Source organism: Pimephales promelas, chromosome 3, assembly GCF_988280905.1.
Source record: "Pimephales promelas chromosome 3, fPimPro1.hap1.1, whole genome shotgun sequence".
Taxonomy (NCBI): domain Eukaryota; kingdom Metazoa; phylum Chordata; class Actinopteri; order Cypriniformes; family Leuciscidae; genus Pimephales; species Pimephales promelas.
The window spans coordinates 46397380-46402379 of record NC_142771.1 but is presented as its reverse complement, the minus strand read 5'-3'; the positions used below and the strand labels follow the sequence as shown (position 1 = coordinate 46402379).

General features: G+C 46.0%; 22 non-coding genes and 2 pseudogenes across 22 annotated transcripts; all 24 read left to right on the top strand.

Annotated features, from left to right (window-relative positions):
* Positions 1-136: 136 nt before the first annotated feature.
* Positions 137-255, top strand: LOC148990324 (5S ribosomal RNA). Its single transcript, XR_016156807.1, has one exon. It is a non-coding gene; the product is annotated as a 5S ribosomal RNA (ribosomal RNA).
* A 63-nt stretch (positions 256-318) lies between these two features.
* LOC148990323 (5S ribosomal RNA) lies at positions 319-437 on the top strand (annotated as a pseudogene).
* Positions 438-500: 63 nt separating this feature from the next.
* On the top strand, positions 501-619 carry LOC148990322 (5S ribosomal RNA). The gene has a single exon (XR_016156805.1). It is a non-coding gene; the product is annotated as a 5S ribosomal RNA (ribosomal RNA).
* Positions 620-682: 63 nt separating this feature from the next.
* Positions 683-801, top strand: LOC148990321 (5S ribosomal RNA). Its single transcript, XR_016161726.1, has one exon. It is a non-coding gene; the product is annotated as a 5S ribosomal RNA (ribosomal RNA).
* Positions 802-864: 63 nt separating this feature from the next.
* Positions 865-983, top strand: LOC148990320 (5S ribosomal RNA). The gene has a single exon (XR_016156804.1). It is a non-coding gene; the product is annotated as a 5S ribosomal RNA (ribosomal RNA).
* Positions 984-1157: 174 nt separating this feature from the next.
* Positions 1158-1276, top strand: LOC148990319 (5S ribosomal RNA). The gene has a single exon (XR_016156803.1). It is a non-coding gene; the product is annotated as a 5S ribosomal RNA (ribosomal RNA).
* Positions 1277-1339: 63 nt separating this feature from the next.
* Positions 1340-1458, top strand: LOC148990318 (5S ribosomal RNA; annotated as a pseudogene).
* Positions 1459-1521: 63 nt separating this feature from the next.
* Positions 1522-1640, top strand: LOC148990317 (5S ribosomal RNA). Its single transcript, XR_016156802.1, has one exon. It is a non-coding gene; the product is annotated as a 5S ribosomal RNA (ribosomal RNA).
* Positions 1641-1703: 63 nt separating this feature from the next.
* LOC148990316 (5S ribosomal RNA) lies at positions 1704-1822 on the top strand. Its single transcript, XR_016156801.1, has one exon. It is a non-coding gene; the product is annotated as a 5S ribosomal RNA (ribosomal RNA).
* A 63-nt stretch (positions 1823-1885) lies between these two features.
* On the top strand, positions 1886-2004 carry LOC148990315 (5S ribosomal RNA). Its single transcript, XR_016156800.1, has one exon. It is a non-coding gene; the product is annotated as a 5S ribosomal RNA (ribosomal RNA).
* A 173-nt stretch (positions 2005-2177) lies between these two features.
* On the top strand, positions 2178-2296 carry LOC148990314 (5S ribosomal RNA). Its single transcript, XR_016160782.1, has one exon. It is a non-coding gene; the product is annotated as a 5S ribosomal RNA (ribosomal RNA).
* Positions 2297-2359: 63 nt separating this feature from the next.
* On the top strand, positions 2360-2478 carry LOC148990313 (5S ribosomal RNA). Its single transcript, XR_016156799.1, has one exon. It is a non-coding gene; the product is annotated as a 5S ribosomal RNA (ribosomal RNA).
* Positions 2479-2541: 63 nt separating this feature from the next.
* LOC148990312 (5S ribosomal RNA) lies at positions 2542-2660 on the top strand. Its single transcript, XR_016160780.1, has one exon. It is a non-coding gene; the product is annotated as a 5S ribosomal RNA (ribosomal RNA).
* Positions 2661-2723: 63 nt separating this feature from the next.
* LOC148990311 (5S ribosomal RNA) lies at positions 2724-2842 on the top strand. The gene has a single exon (XR_016156798.1). It is a non-coding gene; the product is annotated as a 5S ribosomal RNA (ribosomal RNA).
* Positions 2843-2905: 63 nt separating this feature from the next.
* On the top strand, positions 2906-3024 carry LOC148990310 (5S ribosomal RNA). The gene has a single exon (XR_016168049.1). It is a non-coding gene; the product is annotated as a 5S ribosomal RNA (ribosomal RNA).
* A 175-nt stretch (positions 3025-3199) lies between these two features.
* LOC148990309 (5S ribosomal RNA) lies at positions 3200-3318 on the top strand. Its single transcript, XR_016156797.1, has one exon. It is a non-coding gene; the product is annotated as a 5S ribosomal RNA (ribosomal RNA).
* A 63-nt stretch (positions 3319-3381) lies between these two features.
* On the top strand, positions 3382-3500 carry LOC148990308 (5S ribosomal RNA). Its single transcript, XR_016160779.1, has one exon. It is a non-coding gene; the product is annotated as a 5S ribosomal RNA (ribosomal RNA).
* Positions 3501-3563: 63 nt separating this feature from the next.
* Positions 3564-3682, top strand: LOC148990307 (5S ribosomal RNA). The gene has a single exon (XR_016156796.1). It is a non-coding gene; the product is annotated as a 5S ribosomal RNA (ribosomal RNA).
* Positions 3683-3745: 63 nt separating this feature from the next.
* On the top strand, positions 3746-3864 carry LOC148990306 (5S ribosomal RNA). The gene has a single exon (XR_016168038.1). It is a non-coding gene; the product is annotated as a 5S ribosomal RNA (ribosomal RNA).
* A 172-nt stretch (positions 3865-4036) lies between these two features.
* Positions 4037-4155, top strand: LOC148990305 (5S ribosomal RNA). Its single transcript, XR_016160778.1, has one exon. It is a non-coding gene; the product is annotated as a 5S ribosomal RNA (ribosomal RNA).
* Positions 4156-4218: 63 nt separating this feature from the next.
* Positions 4219-4337, top strand: LOC148990304 (5S ribosomal RNA). Its single transcript, XR_016156793.1, has one exon. It is a non-coding gene; the product is annotated as a 5S ribosomal RNA (ribosomal RNA).
* A 63-nt stretch (positions 4338-4400) lies between these two features.
* Positions 4401-4519, top strand: LOC148990303 (5S ribosomal RNA). Its single transcript, XR_016161725.1, has one exon. It is a non-coding gene; the product is annotated as a 5S ribosomal RNA (ribosomal RNA).
* Positions 4520-4582: 63 nt separating this feature from the next.
* LOC148990302 (5S ribosomal RNA) lies at positions 4583-4701 on the top strand. The gene has a single exon (XR_016156792.1). It is a non-coding gene; the product is annotated as a 5S ribosomal RNA (ribosomal RNA).
* A 172-nt stretch (positions 4702-4873) lies between these two features.
* LOC148990301 (5S ribosomal RNA) lies at positions 4874-4992 on the top strand. Its single transcript, XR_016160777.1, has one exon. It is a non-coding gene; the product is annotated as a 5S ribosomal RNA (ribosomal RNA).
* Positions 4993-5000: the final 8 nt, after the last annotated feature.

Genomic DNA, 5000 nt, shown 5'->3' with positions numbered 1-5000 from the left:
ATGAAATGGTTCAAAAATCCTAAATTGTCTTTTTTCCCCTCGAAATGCCTGAAATATTCTCTGAGTTTCTTCAGAAAGCCTGAAAGAGTCTCTTTTTTTTTCTTCTTCAAATAGCCCAATTTTGGCAGCGGATTTCGCTTACGGCCATACCACCTTGAGAACGCCCGAACTCGTCTGATCTCGGAAGCTAAGCAGGGTCGGGCCTGGTTAGTACTTGGATGGGAGACCGCCTGGGAATACCAGGTGCTGTAAGCTTTATATAGTTTACTAACCTAATGTTCTAACCATTCAAATAGCCCAATTTTGGCAGCAGATTTCGCTTACGGCCATACCACCTTGAGAACGCCCGAACTCGTCTGATCTCGGAAGCTAAGCAGGGTCGGGCCTGGTTAGTACTTGGATAAGAGACCGCCTGGGAATACCAGGTGTTGTAAGCTTTATATAGTTTACTACCCTAATGTTCTAACCATTCAAATAGCCCAATTTTGGCAGCAGATTTCGCTTACGGCCATACCACCTTGAGAACGCCCGAACTCGTCTGATCTCGGAAGCTAAGCAGGGTCGGGCCTGGTTAGTACTTGGATGGGAGACCGCCTGGGAATACCAGGTGCTGTAAGCTTTATATAGTTTACTACCCTAATGTTCTAACCATTCAAATAGCCCAATTTTGGCAGCAGATTTCGCTTACGGCCATACCACCTTGAGAACGCCCGAACTCGTCTGATCTCGGAAGCTAAGCAGGGTCGGGCCTGGTTAGTACTTGGATGGAAGACCGCCTGGGAATACCAGGTGCTGTAAGCTTTATATAGTTTACTACCCTAATGTTCTAACCATTCAAATAGCCCAATTTTGGCAGCAGATTTCGCTTACGGCCATACCACCTTGAGAACGCCCGAACTCGTCTGATCTCGGAAGCTAAGCAGGGTCGGGCCTGGTTAGTACTTGGATGGGAGACCGCCTGGGAATACCAGGTGCTGTAAGCTTTATTGTTTAAAAAAAAAAAAAAAAAAAAAAAGAGTCAATGAAATGGTTCAAAAATCCTAAATTGTCTTTTTTCCCCTCGAAATGCCTGAAATATTCTCTGAGTTTCTTCAGAAAGCCTGAAAGAGTCTCTTTTTTTTTCTTCTTCAAATAGCCCAATTTTGGCAGCGGATTTCGCTTACGGCCATACCACCTTGAGAACGCCCGAACTCGTCTGATCTCGGAAGCTAAGCAGGGTCGGGCCTGGTTAGTACTTGGATGGGAGACCGCCTGGGAATACCAGGTGCTGTAAGCTTTATATAGTTTACTAACCTAATGTTCTAACCATTCAAATAGCCCAATTTTGGCAGCAGATTTCGCTTACGGCCATACCACCTTGAGAACGCCCGAACTCGTCTGATCTCGGAAGCTAAGCAGGGTCGGGCCTGGTTAGTACTTGGATAAGAGACCGCCTGGGAATACCAGGTGTTGTAAGCTTTATATAGTTTACTACCCTAATGTTCTAACCATTCAAATAGCCCAATTTTGGCAGCAGATTTCGCTTACGGCCATACCACCTTGAGAACGCCCGAACTCGTCTGATCTCGGAAGCTAAGCAGGGTCGGGCCTGGTTAGTACTTGGATGGGAGACCGCCTGGGAATACCAGGTGCTGTAAGCTTTATATAGTTTACTACCCTAATGTTCTAACCATTCAAATAGCCCAATTTTGGCAGCAGATTTCGCTTACGGCCATACCACCTTGAGAACGCCCGAACTCGTCTGATCTCGGAAGCTAAGCAGGGTCGGGCCTGGTTAGTACTTGGATGGGAGACCGCCTGGGAATACCAGGTGCTGTAAGCTTTATATAGTTTACTACCCTAATGTTCTAACCATTCAAATAGCCCAATTTTGGCAGCAGATTTCGCTTACGGCCATACCACCTTGAGAACGCCCGAACTCGTCTGATCTCGGAAGCTAAGCAGGGTCGGGCCTGGTTAGTACTTGGATGGGAGACCGCCTGGGAATACCAGGTGCTGTAAGCTTTATTGTTTAAAAAAAAAAAAAAAAAAAAAAGAGTCAATGAAATGGTTCAAAAATCCTAAATTGTCTTTTTTCCCCTCGAAATGCCTGAAATATTCTCTGAGTTTCTTCAGAAAGCCTGAAAGAGTCTCTTTTTTTTTCTTCTTCAAATAGCCCAATTTTGGCAGCGGATTTCGCTTACGGCCATACCACCTTGAGAACGCCCGAACTCGTCTGATCTCGGAAGCTAAGCAGGGTCGGGCCTGGTTAGTACTTGAATGGGAGACCGCCTGGGAATACCAGGTGCTGTAAGCTTTATATAGTTTACTACCCTAATGTTCTAACCATTCAAATAGCCCAATTTTGGCAGCAGATTTCGCTTACGGCCATACCACCTTGAGAACGCCCGAACTCGTCTGATCTCGGAAGCTAAGCAGGGTCGGGCCTGGTTAGTACTTGGATGGGAGACCGCCTGGGAATACCAGGTGCTGTAAGCTTTATATAGTTTACTACCCTAATGTTCTAACCATTCAAATAGCCCAATTTTGGCAGCAGATTTCGCTTACGGCCATACCACCTTGAGAACGCCCGAACTCGTCTGATCTCGGAAGCTAAGCAGGGTCGGGCCTGGTTAGTACTTGAATGGGAGACCGCCTGGGAATACCAGGTGCTGTAAGCTTTATATAGTTTACTACCCTAATGTTCTAACCATTCAAATAGCCCAATTTTGGCAACAGATTTCGCTTACGGCCATACCACCTTGAGAACGCCCGAACTCGTCTGATCTCGGAAGCTAAGCAGGGTCGGGCCTGGTTAGTACTTGGATGGGAGACCGCCTGGGAATACCAGGTGCTGTAAGCTTTATATAGTTTACTACCCTAATGTTCTAACCATTCAAATAGCCCAATTTTGGCAGCAGATTTCGCTTACGGCCATACCACCTTGAGAACGCCCGAACTCGTCTGATCTCGGAAGCTAAGCAGGGTCGGGCCAGGTTAGTACTTGGATGGGAGACCGCCTGGGAATACCAGGTGCTGTAAGCTTTATTGTATAAAAAAAAAAAAAAAAAAAAAAAAGAGTCAATGAAATGGTTCAAAAATCCTAAATTGTCTTTTTTCCCCTCGAAATGCCTGAAATATTCTCTGAGTTTCTTCAGAAAGCCTGAAAGAGTCTCTTTTTTTTTCTTCTTCAAATAGCCCAATTTTGGCAGCGGATTTCGCTTACGGCCATACCACCTTGAGAACGCCCGAACTCGTCTGATCTCGGAAGCTAAGCAGGGTCGGGCCTGGTTAGTACTTGGATGGGAGACCGCCTGGGAATACCAGGTGCTGTAAGCTTTATATAGTTTACTACCCTAATGTTCTAACCATTCAAATAGCCCAATTTTGGCAGCAGATTTCGCTTACGGCCATACCACCTTGAGAACGCCCGAACTCGTCTGATCTCGGAAGCTAAGCAGGGTCGGGCCTGGTTAGTACTTGAATGGGAGACCGCCTGGGAATACCAGGTGCTGTAAGCTTTATATAGTTTACTACCCTAATGTTCTAACCATTCAAATAGCCCAATTTTGGCAACAGATTTCGCTTACGGCCATACCACCTTGAGAACGCCCGAACTCGTCTGATCTCGGAAGCTAAGCAGGGTCGGGCCTGGTTAGTACTTGGATGGGAGACCGCCTGGGAATACCAGGTGCTGTAAGCTTTATATAGTTTACTACCCTAATGTTCTAACCATTCAAATAGCCCAATTTTGGCAGCAGATTTCGCTTACGGCCATACCACCTTGAGAACGCCCGAACTCGTCTGATCTCGGAAGCTAAGCAGGGTCGGGCCAGGTTAGTACTTGGATGGGAGACCGCCTGGGAATACCAGGTGCTGTAAGCTTTATTGTATAAAAAAAAAAAAAAAAAAAAAGAGTCAATGAAATGGTTCAAAAATCCTAAATTGTCTTTTTTCCCCTCGAAATGCCTGAAATATTCTCTGAGTTTCTTCAGAAAGCCTGAAAGAGTCTCTTTTTTTTTCTTCTTCAAATAGCCCAATTTTGGCAGCGGATTTCGCTTACGGCCATACCACCTTGAGAACGCCCGAACTCGTCTGATCTCGGAAGCTAAGCAGGGTCGGGCCTGGTTAGTACTTGAATGGGAGACCGCCTGGGAATACCAGGTGCTGTAAGCTTTATATAGTTTACTACCCTAATGTTCTAACCATTCAAATAGCCCAATTTTGGCAGCAGATTTCGCTTACGGCCATACCACCTTGAGAACGCCCGAACTCGTCTGATCTCGGAAGCTAAGCAGGGTCGGGCCTGGTTAGTACTTGGATGGGAGACCGCCTGGGAATACCAGGTGCTGTAAGCTTTATATAGTTTACTACCCTAATGTTCTAACCATTCAAATAGCCCAATTTTGGCAGCAGATTTCGCTTACGGCCATACCACCTTGAGAACGCCCGAACTCGTCTGATCTCGGAAGCTAAGCAGGGTCGGGCCTGGTTAGTACTTGGATGGAAGACCGCCTGGGAATACCAGGTGCTGTAAGCTTTATATAGTTTACTACCCTAATGTTCTAACCATTCAAATAGCCCAATTTTGGCAGCAGATTTCGCTTACGGCCATACCACCTTGAGAACGCCCGAACTCGTCTGATCTCGGAAGCTAAGCAGGGTCGGGCCTGGTTAGTACTTGGATGGGAGACCGCCTGGGAATACCAGGTGCTGTAAGCTTTATTGTTTAAAAAAAAAAAAAAAAAAAAAGAGTCAATGAAATGGTTCAAAAATCCTAAATTGTCTTTTTTCCCCTCGAAATGCCTGAAATATTCTCTGAGTTTCTTCAGAAAGCCTGAAAGAGTCTCTTTTTTTTTCTTCTTCAAATAGCCCAATTTTGGCAGCGGATTTCGCTTACGGCCATACCACCTTGAGAACGCCCGAACTCGTCTGATCTCGGAAGCTAAGCAGGGTCGGGCCTGGTTAGTACTTGAATGGGAGACCGCCTGGGAATACCAGGTGCTGTAAGCTTTATATAG